Consider the following 18,888-nt stretch of genomic DNA (forward strand, 5'->3'; position numbering starts at 1 on the left):
AGCCACAAGCATGCATGGTGCAGTTGTGCCTCTTCCCACAAAAACGAGGGCCCTGTATCTCAGAGCATGGCCCCCTGAACCCCGCGTGAGGTCTTCCAGCCACAGCCAGCATGCAGAAACACGGGAGTTGTCTCCCACAGCCCTGCTGCTGGTGGTGGGTGCCCCAGCATCTGCGTTCAACAGTTGGAGTCTTCATGGGTAACACTACTGAATATGCATCAAGGGAGAATCCAGCATGGGCACTGTTACTGCAGACACTGGGTTTTTTAACAGCACATTGGCATCCGTACTGCATCTCAGGCACTTGAGCCCTGTCAGAGAAACAGTTTAAGCTGATACCACAAAAAAACTGAGTTACCAGAGAAGTCTCACAAACAGGATCAGTCTAGCAAGCAGTTTTGTAGGAATGATGCACTCAAAAAAAAAAAGAAAAAAAGGCAGCTGGGAATAGTCTGTAAACACGAAAGGGAAAGGCAGTAGAGAGCCATTAGCTAAGTGACCTCACATTCCTCGATTTGCTTTATCAATCTCAGTATTCAGGAAAAAAAAAGCCTAAGAGCAGTCCAGACTCTCCAGTGAATCAACAAAAGCACACAAAGGACTGTACCACTACTCTCAGCCTCTGGCTGTGCATTAGCTTTTAGCAAAGGTATCCACCACATGAATAATGCAGCACGTCTTCCAGAGCATCTGTACTCCAATCAATTCACAGTAACAAATAAAAACCTTTCAGCATGCCTTTCTATCAGGCAGCAGGACCTTTTTTACAGCTGCTCAGAGGCATATCTTTGAAAAAACAACCCTATCTGCTGCCAGAGCTGGCAGCCTTCTAAATTGGCCAGCTGGGAACCAGCCTTTTAAATCCGCCATCCTGCAATGGGCCTTGATTTTATCAATTGCTTTTCTTTGTCTTTTGTTCCTAAAGGATCCACACCCACCATTATGAAGCTCAGATTAAGGGAGCTCAGACTAAGGTTTCAGTCCACTTTCGGAAACAGACACATGCCACCCCCCAAAAGCAGCAGCTTACAACATGCAACCTGCCCTAGCATCCTCTCCTTCCCAAGAGGGACAAGGTGGCCCCACCAGTCACATAGCACACACATTCCATACCTCTCCTGTGCTGTAAAGCAGCCTCATGATCAAAGTACCCTTCCCCAGTGTGGCAGTGTGGGCAAAGAGCCTTCGCAAAACCAAGCCTCAGTCATGTTGAAGGTGGAAAATACTGGCACAGGTTGCCCAGAGAGGTGGTAGATACCCCATTCCTGGAAACATTCCAGGCCAGGCTGGACAGGGTTCTGAGCAACACGATCTAGTTGAAGATGCCCCTGCTCATTGCAGGGGGATTGATTGGACTAGATGACCTTTGAATGTCCCTTCCAACTCAAGCAATTCTATGATTCTGTGTACTCAAATCTCTGTATTTTCAGAGGCAAAGCAGGTGGTGGGAAGTGGTGCTTTGTCCACGTCCATCACTCACGCCACTTTGAACATCAGTCCTCTGCAGAACCACGAAGGTCTGTTCTCCTTGACAGCCCATCGGGAGCTGTGGGAACTGCTTCTGTCAACTCATCTCAGCAGCACAACCTGCAGGCTACTGGCTGCCTGAGAGAGGACGTGCTGCTGGTGCAGCTGGACTGGGATCTGCAGAGGTGGTGTGGGACAAAAATGACAACAGCGAGCAAGGTTTCAGGGAAGACCATATTCCTGAGATGTGTTATCTTTCATCAGAAAATCTAGCTCTCAATAACACTCCAAAGTATTTGCAGTTCTCCAGCATGGCAAAGATAGTTAAATACAGTGCCCTGGAAAGCTGGTTGTGAAAAAACACCTCTACCCGTAGCATAAACATTTCACAAATACAGAGGACATGAATCAGAGGGTGAAGGAGTCACTCAAGATGGAAATTAGTTGATTTCCTCATCCACAAAACAACAAGTCCCAGGCCTGTCTCTGAGAAGGCACAGCAGCCCCTCTTGTCCCTTATTTTTGGTGCATGCTGGCCAGGGCAGGATGTGAGCTCTGACACATGTCCCTGGGAGGAGAAATGTCAGATCTTCTCCTGTGCTAGCAGCAGGTCAAAGCTTACGCAGCGGGTACCAGGTGGACACAGCCCCGGGAGAGGTGAGACAGTGCCTCCTCTGCTGACACTGGCATCATCTGCTTGGACCACAAGTACTTTTGCCTCCCCCAAATATCTGTGTGGGCCAGAAAAGGCTAACATCGCAGAGAGACCTGGTCTGTAGTGAACAGCAAGATGCTGGCAGCCCACTGCAGCCCCACAAACACTGTCACCAGCTGATACCATGTCATCTCAGTGTATATTTCTAGCAAGGGACTCCAAAGCAGCCCACCAAGGGCCAAGGACATACCAAAGCCCCAAACTTGACAAAACACACACTATGTGATTTTTTTTTTTCATGCTAGAAGATACAGCAAGTGTTGTGAACCTCAAAATAATTTTAAGAACAGATGTCCAGGGGCAGTCTAGGGCTGACAGGAATGAAACAAGATCACTCTACCCACAGCAAGGTTGAGACAGCAAAAATCCAGTGGCCTTCCTGGATGAGCTTTCCAACTGCATTTGGATTCAGTCAAAGTTGAAACGACAAGGCACTCCGTCCTACCTGATGGTGACACCTGCCCATGGTATTGCTACATCCTCAACGCCTGGCGTTACTCGATGGCTGTGCTCTTCTCTCATGCTGGCACAGCAGGGAGATGGACAAGGAAGCATATGTGCCTCACAAAAATAGCTCAGCCAGGTTCTTTTTAACTAGGTCATCCCAGCACAGCCAGCGGCAATGGCCAGGAGCAGGCAAGAAAGAAAAGAGAAAAACTGGCATAGACCACAGCCTCGGGCAGCTCTCAAGAGGCTCAGACTATCACCTGACCTGATGAGGAGTCCAAGACTGTATTTTGGGTAGGATCCCCCAGAACATTGTAAGGTGAAGCCACATCATGAAGTACTGCCCGAACTGTGACCTGTTCTTTATTTTATTGCTGGAGTCACTTCTGAGCCTGACACTGAATGTGTACTTGAGCCTCCCCTGGGACAAGTAGAAGAAGCAAAAAGAAATGGCAACAATAAAGCATAGAGAATCACAGGGAAAAAATAGGCCAGAAGGCACTTCTGGAGATCCTGAGTCCTACCCTCAGCCCCCAGCAAAACTCAGTACAAAGGCAGGTCATGTTGCTCAGACTGTCCACTTGAGTTTGGAAGACAGATGAGGATGGAAATCCCACAGCCTCCTTGGGAAACCCATTTGCTTACAGTCTTATGGAGAAGCCCAGGCTGCAGCTGGCCCGCAGGGCTTGCAAAGTTACCCAGATGACTCCGGCCAAACTTGCTGTCCACCCAGATCCTCGTGGCCTTCACTGAAGAGCTGCTCTCTTATCAGTCAGACCTAGCCCACACCACTGCAGGGAGCTTCTGCAAATCAGGGGCAGAAGTTGGCATTTATCTTTACTGAAGTTCATGAGGGGCATAAAGCAGGCTGGGACCCTCCAGGTTGCTTAGGAAGCCCAGTGGCTAGGAAGTGCCCATGGAGGGTCTGTTGCCAGACCTTGGACTTCCCTGCAGTGGGCAGACAAGCATCGCTCTTCCCACAAGCAACCAAAGTGATTCATCCTGGAGCAAGGGAGCCTGAGGCACCTATGGGCACCACCACTGGCACTCTGCTGCCAACAGCACCTGGAGCTCCACTTCCTGAAGGTTCACACTTTTAACCCAGGCACAGGGTATGAAACACTGCCTCACTGCACATGAATTCCCCCAGGCTGCAGAAGTTGTTGCTTCATTAATATTTTTAAGACAATGTCATCTAGAAATCAAGCTGAAGAGCATGGTCTACCCTCCAACAAGTGCTTGGTCAATGCAAAGTCAGTTTTTACATCCCAGGAGGGACAGGGAATCCTCCAAGGATGATCCCACACTCAGTGGCAACACCATTTGCTGGCAGTTCAACCTCCCCCTTCGCCACAGGTCCCATGATTGCTTAATGTGGTGCTCCTACTCCAAAAGCTCTGACAGAAAGAAAGATGACGACTGAAGACATAAATGGCTTCAGCCAACGCGGCCTTTAAGAAACACAGAAGTGGGTAGGGGGAGTGTAAAAGGCTGGAAAAATGCAAAATTACCTTGAAACTCAACTCAGTTTCATTAGGCTTATCAGAGCTCCCAGGAAGGGCAGGAGGCAGTATGACAAGCAGAGGATGGGGCCACCCCAGCCTCCTTGGAGAGTGAGCCCCTCATTCCACTGGTTCACTGCCAGCTTTCCAAGATAGCCTGTGTACTCTGGCAGAAAGATAAAGCTGACTTGCCTGCATTCTCCAGAGACAATACCCTCTTTCACTCTGCCGGTTACCTGGGCAGCAAAGAAAATATTATTGCTTATCAACTTCCTTGTGAGTACTAACGTGCTTCTGAATTCAATGAGAGGGCAAATTCCACCTCACAGAGCTTTTCTACCCTGGCAAGATCCTGCTCTGTTACGAAAGAAAAGCAAATACAACAATCCCAGTTCAAAGAACAACAAAAACTGAATGCCTCTCCCATCCCCACACACGCTGCAAAAACTCATTATAGAAAGGAAGTGGTGAAATGCACAAACTTTAAGAGATGTTGCTACATTTCTCATCAGAAAGGCAGCCTTGAAAAACTCATCATCTGACCCTCTGCAAGCTCAGCAGTTTCTCCTGAAACCAGAACACCATGCTTTCACTCTCCTATTTCACAGGAAGAAGCTTCCTGCTATTCAAGGCCAAGCTGGTTTCTGAGTTTCAGGAACCAAAGTTCAGTTCCTTCTTGAAAAGACACAGCTGGGTCTCAGTAGCCTCCCAAGCTGTTTGAGAAGATAGGAACACTTGGTCCTACTGCAATTTATAGAGAGGTCTAAGCACACCTGCAGATACCTGGCAGATAGGTTATGTCTGCTAAAGTCGACTATACAGAAGGCTTTCCTTGCAGCAAAGCTGACCATCACTCTTTCAGGGGCTTGGGCCATCTTCAGATAATCTCAAGACCTTGGTTAATTGCCCATATGAGTCTAAGTGGTGTCCACTGGGCTGGCCAGAGTTATTCCCAAATCTCTGCTGCCTAGCTGAAGAGTTGTGGCTGCAACTAGGACAAAGATACATTAGGAAATCTGAAGTGGCAAGCAGGATGGCAAAGGCAGTGGAAATACACCAAGCACAGATGTTTCTTCTCTGTTCTGTGAAGGTTTGGATGCTACACACTTCACTTGAATGTCTGAAGATACAGCCCTTACCTTTAAAGTGATCTAATGTTATCACATTCCCCCATGACTGAAGGTTTGTGCACTAACCAGCCCACGGGCTAGAATGCTTGCAGAATATGATGAGATTCTGACCAGTGAGACCAAGCCAAGGCTTTTGACCTTATCTCCAAAGCTACCTGAGAAAACTGAGAGCCTGATCGACCAGGTCAAAATGGAAACTGCTAAAGAGCTGGGGCACTAAGCAGGCTCTGACTGTCAGGGTAGCAAAGCACAAGCACAGATGCAAGGATACAGTCTAGAGCAGGGGCGTCAAACTCACTTTCACCTGGAGCCAGAGCACCTTCTTGGTTGCCTTCAAAGGGCCGAATGTAATTTCAGGATCATATATAAATGTAATTACTCGTACATTTATACAGTCCTAAAATTACATTCAGCCCTTTGAAGGCAACTGTGAGGCTGATGTGGCCCCCGTGAAAATGAGTTTGACACCTGTGGTCTAGAGGACCTCACCTCTGGTGGTCTACAGTCCAGCCTCACAGTGAGCCTGCCCAGAGCTCTAAATCAGTGCAGATGTGGAGCCTTCAGAACCTGCAAGGATGAAGGCCTCCATCTGCCTGGTCTCAGGGCTGCACCACCTTCCTGGGGATGCAGCTTTCTCTCATGTCTGACCTACTTCCCTTCAGCTGCAGCTTGCGTCCTTTTCTCCTTGTTACATGATCTGTCACTGCCAAGAAGAGTCCGACTCCGCAACTCCCCTTCCAGGAATTGTATCCCATTGTTAGTAAATTTGTTTGGCAGCAGACGACACAGGTACCCACTACCATACACTAGAGAAGAACTGGCTCTGGGTTTCCCAGCCGTGAGCCAGCAGCAAAGGGAAATGGTCCCTGTCTCTCTGGAAGCAATGACAGCAGGACCTTGTTCTTTGAAAGATGGTGGGCAGCATCAGAGGTCTCTGAAGCATATAGCTGCAGAGGTCTTCCATCTCCCTTGCAGCATCATCTGCACACAAAAACGGTTAGGGACCCACAGAAAAGAGAAGCGTGGGGAGCAAGCCCACACCCATGCAGCACCTGTGGAATTGCTTTATGGTTCCAGTTGAAGCTTTTCTCTTTGGCTAGCTGACTGAATCAGGAGTTTTCTGGAGAACAGAGAGATGCCAATTCTAAGACACTTTTGAGCACTCTAACAGCAGGCATCATTTATCAGATGCACAGCAAGCCAGCAAGAGAGCATGGCAAATGCAGGTGTTACAGACACAACAGACAATGCTTTCTTTTGCTACATCACAACGATGAAAATAGTTTCTCTATTTAGAGCAGAGACAGCAGGTTCACTTTTGCTCTTTTTGGTTCTTAGTCTGCTTTTGATTGATGTTGACTAAGTGGTGGGACTACCCATGCTTTCCCTGCCAGGGAAATGAGATCCTGTGCCCATTCTTTCTCCTGCTGGGCTTGGCAGATGCACAGTCTCTGGGAAACCAGTGGCATCACTCCAAACTGAATCCATCGGTTCAAGTGCAGAAGTAGTGTATGGTTCCCACTGGGAGCACATTTTTGAAGCAAATCTCCTTATCGCTGCTATTTACGGCATTCCAGTTTGCATTGCAAAGCCGTCTTGGAGCATGCAGGCAGGATTCCTTCCAGAAGAAACCAAAATCATTCCAAGATCAGAATCCAGTGCACTCCATGTGCTAACTGGACCAGTCGAGTAAAATTAAAACCTCAAAAATGCCTGTTGATATGAAGTCCGAGTACCACCTCTTTCACTCCACAGGTCTACTTCTCTTGCACTGTAGATGTGGCTATAGTTAGAGAGGTGAGGTCAGTTCCACATACTTCATTCCTGCCAGCCTCTTTGCATATCTCCTCCAGTAATATTTTTGATTGCCTTCCAGCTCTGTCCCTCTGCACTATCCCTCTCCCAAGCCCTGGCAAAACTGCCACATCCCAGCTGAGCTCCTCCCTACAGGCTCACTCTCTTTCCCTCTACCACTGCTTCTTTCCATGCCAGCCTATTTCTCCAGGATAGCTGATATCCACACTGACAAAGTGATATTTTCCCGGCCTTTGAGTCAGCTCTGGGCATGTATGCCTCACAGACTTTTTGAGCCAAAAGCTTATCTGTCTGTTTAGCCAGCCCTAATGGATTTTCCACCTGCAGATTCATCTAATGGTTTTTCTTGAATCACATCCCCAACATCCTGTGTCAATGAGTTCCACTGTTTATCTGTATCCTGTAGTTCCTGGGCAGTGATAAACAGGGGAACAACCACTCCCTATCTGAACTCTCCATCCCATCATCCTACTATATGTCAAAGGCCATATGTCATACCCCTTTTCAGGCATACCTTTTCCAAGCTAAACAGTTGTCTCTCTCTGCCTTCACTTCTGCACTACCATGTCCAATAAGCTGCAGAAAGCTAGCATTGCATGAGGCATTCAAGACACAGCTGCACTGTAGATGTACCCAGACAGCATTTGATCCTTCCACAGTGCCAGTGGAAAGGAAAAAAAAAACACACGACAGGAAAAAAAAAGAAAAAAAAAAGGTAGCACAGTCCTTGAAGTCTGGCTGTGAATTAAAGCAGCATTTGACCTCCTTACACAGTGCAGGCCAGGCAGCTTGGGATGTGATTTCCATGCCTTGAGCAGCAAAACAAAGACTATCTGTGTGAAGGAGAATGAGAAGAAAAGCACCGTGTAGGACACACTGGGCCACACTGCACCTGATTTGAATATGCAGTTTTCTCTGGATATCTTACATGCGTTCATGAAATTACATAGGCATCTAGGGCTTTTCCATGCCAGCCTCCAGGAAACTTCTGCAGTCTGCTCAAAGCCAGAGGAGACTCAGTGTCCTGCTCCCAGCTCCTGCTCAGCCAGAGATGACAGCAACGGGGACAGCAACAGAGGGGTCCCCAAGCAAGCTTGAGGGCAGCTGTGGGAACAGCAGGATGTGCAGGGTCAGCTAAATAGCTTGGGCAGGTTATACACTCATTAAAAACATACTTCTGTAAGGAGTGATAGCCCAGGTCAGTGAGAATGATATCTCAGGTTGGAAAACTGTCCCCATATGTATGATATGTGAATGCTGGGCCTGGGCACGTGAATGTGTGGGTCAGAATGTCACCCACAAGATATGCATGGGAACGTGACTGAAAACAGTCACAACACAAGTGTAGTGTGTTTTTAATAACAATTATTGAAAAAACATCTTGTTTAACCTCTTAGTCCCATATCTGTATGGGATATATCTTAGTCTTATCTTAGTATGGGATACTATATCTTAGTCCCAGGCCCATATCTGTAAAACCTATGAATTGTCAATGGCTAATAAAGAGGGTCTCTGCCTGGCTCTGCTCTCGCTGCTAACAAGAACTCTGTGTCTGTGTGTCTGTCTGCATCGTTCCTCATCACCGCAGGCAGCAGTCGAGTGCTGCCACTGCCCCAAGTGACACCCTGGGCACCCTGTGAAGCCAGGGAACTCCAGGCATGGGAAAGAGACAGCAGACAATGACACCCACAGATACAGAAGTAAAGAAAGGTAAAGGTTTTTAGAAAGAGCTCCAAATAAGTGATTCAAGACACTTACAGATTTCCAGACTTATAGACTGAGACACCATGCAATCATCTTTCTGTACTGGGAGTGGCACCAGTGGTAGCAGAACCACACAACAGCGAAAGGTGTGTGAAACCCTTCTAGTGTCACATATGGTGTCTGTGCCATTAATCTTCCAAACCCCCACAACTGAGCTTGACTGCATGACAGGCAGAAACAACAGTATAAACACTGCTAGATTGTGTAAGATACAAGCTGTCATGAAGCCACAGAAAAGTTCATGTTGGAAGTGATGCTGCCAGGGAAGAAAGAATAGATAAGACACGGGAAAAGTCTTCTGAAATACACAAAACCATATACAAGGTAATGACTGGTTTCACTGGTTTCTCAAAATTGAAAGAAAAAGAAGGTAGAGAAATTGCCACTTCAGTTCCCTCTTTACACATCAAACAGATCCACTCTCAATTAAGCTTAAGAACTCCTCTTCCACTAACAGCCCACAAAGGGCTGGGCACCAAAATCAAGCTCTCAAGTAATCTCAAGTAAGAGACACCCCAAGCTAACAGCAAGATAAGCTTTATTGAAATGTTTTTTGAAATTTCAAGGATGACCACATTTCGTGGTTTAACCCAAACTAGCAATAAAACCACAATAGCTGCTCACTCACCCCCTCCCCCAGCCCCCCAATAGGGGAGAGAATCAAAAGGGAAGGGAGGAACTTGGATTGAGATAAACAGAGTTATCAAGATACTAATACAAACAAGATACTAATACACTGCTAGTAAATATATATATATAATAGAAATAAAAGATACTGAAGGCAATTTTTCATGAACTCTGTCCACAACTGAGCAGCCAGTCCCAGCAAGCCACACCTGGTCCCACAGGCAATTCCAGAAGAGAAAAGAGAGGAAAAAAGGCAGAAAGCCCAGAGGCCTCTGCAAAATGGCAAAAGGCTGGGCTAAACATCTCAACTGAAACTCCTCCGGCTCAATAGCAAGAGCAAGCAAGAGAAAGAAGAAGAAGGGTCAACCAAAAGGCACTGACTTCTTAAATACGAAGCATGACACTAATGGGATGGAATACTCTCATTGATCAGTCTGGATGTCAATCAAGCTTTGCCCATCCATGCTCCCCTTCCTCAATGTAGAGGGCAGAGTCCTCAGAGTGTCCTTGGCTCTCAGACCAGGGCAATTAAAAATTTTAACTCTGTCCTGGGGTGTTATCTGCTTGTTCTCAGACTAAGTCAAAATAATGACCATGCTAGCTATGAAAAAGAGAATTTTCTTCATGCAGTTAGAAACCTAACTCATTTTGGCCAAATCAGCACACCACAATATACTCAAGGATATCCTTTGGTATTTTGCTTCCGTCCAGTGGAAGGATCCATAAAGCAGATAAGTGTGCTGCAGCAAAACATTAGGGATTCTTACCACTCATCTGAGTTCAACACTTGGCATGCGTGCTAGGAAAGAAGTACAGGAAGCAGAGACCAAGACAGATTTTCCGGATGGACTTTAACTACAAGTTTCCTTGGTTCAATTCCTTAGAACTTTGGTTCCTAATATCATCACCATGTTTACACTTCTCCTGTCAACACAGAATCATAGGTGAGTTTAGGCTGGCAGGGGCCTCTGATGGGTCTGTAGCCCAAACTCCTGGTCAAAGCAGGCCAGGTTTCTCAGGGCCTTGTCCACATGAATTCTGAAAATCTCAAAAGGTGGAGGTACTACAGGCAAGCAAACCATCCTACTAAGCCACTGTCTGCCTAATAACCATGACCTCAGTCAGTCGATACACAACAGCTGCAGAGGCACGTACCAGTCCTACCTAGTGCTCTGCCTCCATGAGGATGAGTCACCTACCCCTCCCTCTCCAGATCTCCAGCCAACACAGTCAGTGAAGTTCATCTCCACTTACAGTCAATGTCCAAAGTGGCTCAGAGGACTCATGCCTTCAAATTATCACCCCTCCAATGACCACAACACAAAACTCAGGAGATGAAGTTAGCTGTTGTGTTGGGGAACAAGAATACCACCTTGGGGCCCCAAAGGCAAAGCCCAGCAGAACATGCTGAGAGCTTGTAAAGAAGAATGTATGCTCTCCACTATGGTGAGATGGGATGCTTTGGGGGTGACAAGCCAGAGAAAGAAATCTCTGAAGGATACCAGCTAGTTGCTGCTCAGCTAATGGCAAGCTGAGAGATGTCACCTACTTCCAGAGAACACTGATGTCTGAACTGAGTGACATTATTTAGAAGATCATCCTGTGCAAGTTTCTAGCAATGCATCATCCGAGGAAGCTCTTCCCACGATGCCTCCTCTTTGCTGCTAAAAACACAACTGCCTTATTATTTTGCCAAACAATAACTTCTGCTTCCAGCTCCTGGCTCTTGTACTAGTTTGTCAGCCAGACTGAAGAATCCATTATCTATAAAGATACAAGAAACTTCTGATCTTTTCAACTCCACAGGAACCAAGAGTTCACCAAAACACAATCTGAACACCGAGAAAGATGAAAGCGTCATCTTTCCACTTGAGCTTTTACTTATAAAACCTCAGTAAAGGGTATGGTTTTTCTGCATCAAGACGTGGTTTGTCTGGCAGGGTGTATCACACCCACAACTATTGTACAGGGCTTAACATACGGTGGGAGACACGAGCCTCAAAGAGACGCAAGGTGTCATAGAGTCAAGCCCTTCAATCCCTATTCTGCCTTTAAATGAGCGCCATGATTTTTAAAATTGTGAGACACTAAACTCCTATTGATTTCTATGGAAGCTGTTGGATGTCAGGCTATCATTAGCGAAACCAATCTTTTCAGTTAAGACTTTGGGCCTCAGTTACTGATATCAAGACCTTTGCAAATTCAAAGAGAAACATGAGCCACAATCATGACCACAGGCAGCAGCGGTCAGAAGAGAGACTCTGATTTTCCCTGACATTAAGGAAAAGAGCTTCTCTACATAGGAGCTGAATATTATGAAAGCAGGAACTTGTAGCAATGTTATTCTGATTTGTTCTTGTTCCTCTGTGTGTGTATTTTGGTATTCAAATTAAATTACAGAAAATAACAGAGAAAAATAATGTGAACTAATTACATTTAACTAGATGTTAGAAAGACAATCTTTGACTGCTTCTATTTGTCTATTGCCATTAAAGAGCTGTCTGGTTTTTCTGTGCCTATTATCCTGCAATTTTGTTGCCAGTATAGGCTCCTTGCAGGGGCCAGACAGAACGAAAGAAACCAGAGGATGACAAGGAAGATTGGTCCTTCCTGGCTTCCAGTAACATAAATGTGGGATGCCTCAGAAAGGAGCACTGCTGCTGTGCCAGCAGCTCGGGCAAAATGGTAGCTACAATTTTCTAAGGCAGTATGTTTTATATTTTTCAAGATTTCTGTATTCTTGCTCAGGGCAAACACTGTGAAACACTGCTTTAAATAACTGATTTTAAATAACCTCACATGTAATGGTGTGGAAGGTGGCTGAGAGCTGAACGGCACTGGCAGACCTGGACTTTCCACAGCCTGGAAAGCAGAACTCCACTGATGCCCAAAGGGAGAAGAGCTACCGTGCTCTGGAGGACGGTGAAAAGCCTATCACTGGATTGATTCAGTGCAGATCGTCAGTGTGACAATGACACTGAGTGGCATTCAGGGGCAGCACCACTTCAGGGGTCTTTTTAGCAGACAGGAAAACATGTTATGTGCAAGTGGTCTCCAGCTAAACAAGACCCAGGTGAGACTGCAGTAGGACAGGTGGCTTCAGGAGAGATCTGCTGCTCCCAGTCCTGCGCTTGCACACACTCTTGAATATTCATCTGCGGCATCACTCTATGACCCAACTGAGGGAGAGGGACACCTCTGAGGAAGAGGCACTTGTCTACTGAGCACTACCCCTGCACCCTGTCTATGATTCCCAGAACACCTGGAATGGGATCCAGAGCCTTCTGACTCTCCCAAGGAAGATTTCAGCCCTCTACATAGGCACTCTGCAAGGAGAATTTAAATCATGGTATCTGCAGAGCAAGGATTGCTTTATTTCTGCTCTCAGGATTAGGTCCAGTCCTTGCCTTGGCTCCTGCCCACACCTTTGTGCTGTCTCTGGTCCACTCTACATACAAGCTGGAGCCACAAGGCTCATATTCACTTTACTAGGGTAACTCTGACCTGAGCCTTGCCCAGCCACCTTTTCCTGGGAGGACCTCTCCCCCTGTATTGCCTCCTCTCCTGTTTAAGCACAGCTTCCAGAGCTGCAGGAGAAAGAACAAGATGGAGTTTGGCCTCCCCTGCTTTCCTGGAAGCTATCTAATCAGTTTCCATGGACTTTGACTCAATCTCAGTGATAAAAATATCACAAATGCTGGGAATTTCTGCTACTTTGTCTTCCTTATCATTTTCCTCAGTGACTGTGCCACAGAGGGAGAGAGGTAGTGCAGAGTCACTGGTGCAGAAGACCTCGTCTCTGCAGGTAGGAATGTCCGTGTTTCCTGGCACAGAGATAAAGAGCACAGCAACCCACCAGACTGGAAAAAAAACCTTGCACAAACCAGAGCCCAGAAGGATGCTCAGAAAAGAGAGTGCAAACTTTGGGCACTGCTCTGGAAAACATGAAGGTGTGTGAAACAGAGCAGGGAGCAGGTCAATAGGGGAAGAGAGAACAAGGCTTGGAGCTGCACGCTATCATTTGTCCCACCATGGGCAGTGGTATGTCTCCAAGCTTTAGAATGGGTTTTGCTTGGCTGAAGGTCAGAAAGTCCTATTTGTGAATTTCGAAGTGCTTTGGAAATAGTAAGCATCAGCATTGCCCTAATAGAGCCCTGCAGGGTGCATTTTCAAAACAGAGAATTGCTGGCAAGCCTGTAATACCACAGAGGGGAAATCCCTGGAAATACTAGGCCAGCCTGGCTTCTACTTGCAAGCCAGTATGACCCTGTAAGTGTCAAATTCCCTCAGCCCATACAGCCTCCTGGATGATGTAAAGGTCTTTCCTGTTTCTCCTGCAGAGAGGCAGAAGGTGTGTCAGCGTAATTGCTATGTGCTGCAGGCTGCTTGCCTCAGTCAGCTCTCTGCAGCCAGAGCAGCTTAACATGCGCTTAGGGGAAGCCAGGTGATGACTACACAAGAAACAATGCACTGCATTATTGCTCTGCTGTCTTCTTGCCATAGGCGCAAGAGACCAGACCACCTGTGGCCCCATTGTGCATGAAGAGGTGGCCAGCCCTTGCTGTTTCAAAGAGCAGCCGCTGTCCAGCCTCGCCAGGGACAGGGCTGCAGGTCCCCTCGGGTCTGAGCGGATTTAGCAGCAAGCTCTTCAGCAGCCGCCCAGACATCAGCCCGCTGGCCAACTGTAATACTGGCTACTATTTTATTGCCAAAAAAGACTGCTGCTGTTTATAACTGGCAGATGACTATACTCAGATAAGGTGGTGGCTTGTTTGTTCATTTGGTTTTTTCATTGAAGCAAATGTTTCAAGCAAACTTTATTGGACAAGGTTTATTTATAAGAGTGGAGGACAGGGTCCAGCCGTTAAGGATCAGGACTCTGCTGAGGTTCCCTTAGACCAACCAAGCGTGGATGGCGGGGAACTGATCTGGGACAGTCTCCCTCCTCCCTGTTTCTTCACAGAAGGTCACACCCTGTCACAACCCAGCCTCCAAGAGTTTCCCCATCAAAATCCCTGCTGTGGAAACCAGAGCCCACCAGGGTGGGATGAAAATTTCAAGCTGTGCAGCTACTGTGGGCCAAGGAATACAAAAACAACAGGCAGCAAACTAACCACAGTGTATGAGGAGCCTGCAAGGTCATGCACAAAATTTATCTTAGCTTGTCCCTGAGGCAGCTGTCTCTCACTCCAAAACATTGCCTTCACTTCTGTGGATTTGCCAAAGCCTTCAGTTCTCTCCCTAAGTCTCTGTAACACCGAAGCCTCTGTGTGCATGGGCACCTGCAGTTCACTGCAGAGGGACCTGTTCCGTACTTGAGCATACATCCCCAAAACATGGTCTGCACAGCACTCAGGCATCCGGCAGTCCAGTCAGCCCATGGGCAAGGGAGAACGGCCCCTGCGTAGGCACCACAGACGGGTTCCAGAGACCAGCAGCCTGCCCAGTGCCAACTCACTTAGAAACAGACTCACAGAAACCTGCCACAGAGTCAGGCAACGCAAAATCCGCTCATTATCCAGCTAAGAAATGTAGCAGACACAGAAACATCCAAAATATTATCCATTACTGACATTTTCTCAGCAAGAAATCTGCTCTGAGTGTCAAACCAATATACTCAAGAGACATACAAAAATTACCCAGGGCAGGGGAAGAAAGTGAGAAACCCACCACATCTGCAGATACGCTGACCTGCTATCAGGAAACCCACCTGCTGCACAGATACAGCCAGCAGCTGGTCTGATCGATGGGACGGAGGTGAGCAATGCTGCTGGCCAGGATGATGCAGCTGGCACACAGAGGGCAGGCAGTGGTCTCCCTCTCTGCCCCAGACTTTAAAAATCAGCACGCTCATGCAGACCTGCTTTGCTTCCAAGAAACAGAGGCCGGGAGGAGCTCGGGGCAGAGCTGGGGTGCAGGAGGCAGAATTGTCTGGCACTTTCTCCAAACATCACCAGTGCCTGGGCTTCACGTTTCCCAGGTCTATGGCAGCCCTAGAGAGATGACGGGGTTTGATTTGTTGCTATGGCCTAACAGATTGAATTAATTTAAAATACCTGTCATTGACGGAGCTATACCTTGTCTGCAATAATGCTGATTCACCAAAAAACCTCAGCACAGATGAAAACACCTTGTTTTTGCCTTTTCTTGAAGAAAAAAACCAGTTCCCCCTTATCCCACCTCCCGAAGCTTTGCTCTACAGTTTCCTGAAATGCCCACACGAAAACATGAACTACCTGCTTGTCTCCATCAGTCACTCCCTATCACTGATCAAACCAGGAGAGATCAGAGCTCTCTAAAGAGGGCACAGCCAGTGGGAGAACAAAGGGAACAGCAGGACTACACAGGCTGCTCCTTTGTTAACCCATCAGGGAGCCTGAGTTGGGAAGCTTAAAAAGCAACCAACACCAAATTCTCCTCAAGTGTTCCCTGAATCCTCTGAAGAAATCACTTCCCTTGAGCCAAGAGGCCAGAAGAGATTAAGCCTGTCCAAGCAAATTCCCTTTACAGGGACTGCAACAAACACGGTGCCTTCTTAGGAGGTATAAGTGAACTGAGGGATCAGGAACAGTCGGGATGCTGCAAGGGCTGTTTTTCCACGCTCCAGCGCAAGACAAGGAGGGCACCACTCCCTGCAGGGTGAACAATGGATGTTCAGCAAGACACTGCACATAGCTGGCCTCCCCAGGCCACTGGGGACTTGTTTGCAAAGTGGTGTCATCATTACATACCCCTTCCCAACAGCCTGCCTTCACCCCTGACAGAAGAAACTGTACTCCAAACCTGTTCTGCCTGAAAGTAAGACCCCTTCACGGGTTTGCCCTGAAGGGGGAACTGGCAGCAGGAGACCCTGCTGCCAGAGAGCATGGCCTAGATGTTGTTTATGTGGCTGTCATCATGCTCTGCACAAGACGTGACCTGCCCTGACATCACACGCCCAAAATCTCCATGACTCCAGCACAAAGGGACACACACATACATACAGAGACATAGACTAGGCTTCTTTCTGTACCATACGCAAAGTTATACAGATGCCAAACCATTCCACGCGTTGCATGGGCAAGCAGAGCCAGCAGGAGAAGGCGCAGCCTTCCCAGGCGGGCAGCGTGATGCTGACTCCCACCTGCCTCAAGTCGGCAAGAAGCCCTGTTGCTCGGTGCTCCGGCCATGCACCCCGAAGCAGAGTCCGGCCCACTATACACTCTCCCGAGCCGGCGGGCTCCTACCGAGGGCCGGCTCTCGGTCTGTCACTCTCCACACGGAAAATCCCTCCCGCGGTTACCTGCAGGAACAGCCCAAGGGCAGCGCGCTGCTGGGGAGCGAGAATCCTGCCCGGGGAGGGCGCGACCAGCACCGGCTGCCCCGACCGCGGCCAGCGGGGAAGCCCCGCTCCCACTGCGGACACCGGGGGATGCCCGAGGACCGCGGCACCGGGCGGCTGCCGCATCCCCCGGCCGTCGGAGCCCCCGCGGCTGCGGGTGGCAGCGGCTCCGGCTCCGCACAAAGCGGGGTGGGGCCGGCGGGGGCTGCAGCATCCCAGGCGCACGGGTACGGCAGACGCCCCCACCTCCGCTCCCCTGCACCGCCGGGCATCCCAGGCTGTGGCAGGTGCACCGGCCGGCCCTGCCCACGCTTGCGCCGGCCCCAGGACCTCCCCACCCCCACCCTCATACCTTGCCGCAGGCGGCGGGGGTCCGGCAGCGTGCAGAGAGTGAGCATGGGAGCCCTGCCGAGCCCAGCCTTTCCGTGCCAGCCCGGCCCCGCCCGCCCGCCGTCCCCGCCCCGGCCCGGCCCGCCCCCCACGCCGCGCCCCGCAGGCGGGAGGTGCCGGCGGGGCTCGGGGGCCGCTCGCCGCCCCTGGTGCGGGAGCTGGTTCCCGCAGAGCTCCGGAGCGCCATGCCGGGGAGGTGCGGCCCGGCGGGGCGGCTGTGCCCGGCCCCTGGGTGGGATCTGCCGTGGGAAGCGTGGGGCTTGCTCTGCTGCTGTCGTGGGGAGAGCACCTCCAAAAACAAAGCAAAATGCTCAAGCACCTCTCCTGCCGCTGAGCTCGGGGAGCCAGGCGGCCTGGGCCAGGGGCTGCAATTCCTCATCACCATCACCCTTCAGTAGGTCCTCGGGTCTGTGTGTAGAGGTACATTGTGAAGGCTGGGTACATTTTCCTAGGAGACCATCCAGACAGCACCAGGACTTTGCCATCATCTGTGCAGAAAGTACCCTCGGGTCTTGCCTTAGCTCACGGAGCTGCTGAGAAGATAGTGGCACATTCCTATAATCTTAGTGCGACCCCCAGGTACTGGACACTGCTCCCTGAACACAGCACACACCTCTGAAACACAGATCAGTTGTGCCAGCCTTAGCTGGCAGCCTCTGTCAGGCCCAACAGCCTCTGGCAGATGGAGAGACACCAGCCCACGTCAGTCCAAAGTTGCAGGGGTCTTCACTGATGGCAAGTGATTCTAGAAAGCTTCTCATGCCTGCAGAGCTCACACTCAGGCTCTGGGATTAGCTGGTACTACAAGCCCATCTGGTAACTTGGATGAGAAACTTTGCATATAGACAGCATGACAGATGAAATGGCAGAGAAGATCTCCTTGGCCAGGTCACACACTCGACTAACACCACTCTAGTCCTGTCTAAACAGAGTCTGAGATAGCTGGCTCATCTCCATGCTTTAGTCCCACCAGTCTACAGGTAGCAGTGGCAGCTCTGGGCTGAGCCAGCAGGTGTGACCAGACTGTGAGACTGAGTGTCCTCCACAAATGAGATGCTGCAGTTCAGGTGTCTCCACTTTCATTATGTGGTGGTGAGATGGGAGTCTGGCAGTCCCTCAGGACAGCAGGAGTCCTTTTGGGAAAAGGAAAGGAGGGCCTTGACAAGAGCTGTTCTACTGAATCCTTCGAGGGAGTTGACCAGAATGTCAGAAGCAACCAGGAGACCCCAAGAGTGATCTCCACACCTTGCTGCCAGGTACCAGGCTGGGACAATCCAGGAGACTGAGGCAATCAAGCAAAGACACAGTTGTTGAGAAGTACTGTCCACAGATAGAGCACAGGAAGCAATCCAGCCATGGACACGAATCATGGCTGCTTGTGCAGCAGCTGTCCTGGACCTGCCCTGCCTACAGGAATTGAAATGGCTTCTGAAACCCTTTAGGACCCTTGCAGCGTATGCTCACATCTTCACCATAGAGAAGTACAAGAGAGGACAGGTACTGATGCTCAGATTATCTCCAGTGCTTTCTTTCACACATGCTGTGCTCTAGCCCTGATTGAAGAAGATTGTATGCAGGACTGATGGAGGGAAATGATGTCTTTGTAAGAGGTTATTGGTGGGAAACATTTGTATTGCTGCAGCCCTGTCCGCTGTAGGCATCTAGCTATGCCAGTTGTGCACAGGTGCCATTCCTCAGAGGTGCTTCAAG

General features: G+C 49.1%; 1 protein-coding gene across 1 annotated transcript in view; it reads right to left on the reverse strand.

Moving 5' to 3' along the window:
* Positions 1-17,188, reverse strand: part of CORO2A (coronin 2A) — a 58,937-nt gene extending 41,749 nt beyond the window's left edge. Inside the window, exon 1 of the mRNA XM_065656056.1 lies at positions 17,141-17,188. The gene's annotated coding sequence lies outside the window, so the exon portion shown is untranslated. The remainder of the gene's footprint in view (positions 1-17,140) is intronic.
* Positions 17,189-18,888: the final 1,700 nt, after the last annotated feature.

Source organism: Caloenas nicobarica, chromosome Z (genome assembly GCF_036013445.1).
Source record: "Caloenas nicobarica isolate bCalNic1 chromosome Z, bCalNic1.hap1, whole genome shotgun sequence".
Taxonomy (NCBI): domain Eukaryota; kingdom Metazoa; phylum Chordata; class Aves; order Columbiformes; family Columbidae; genus Caloenas; species Caloenas nicobarica.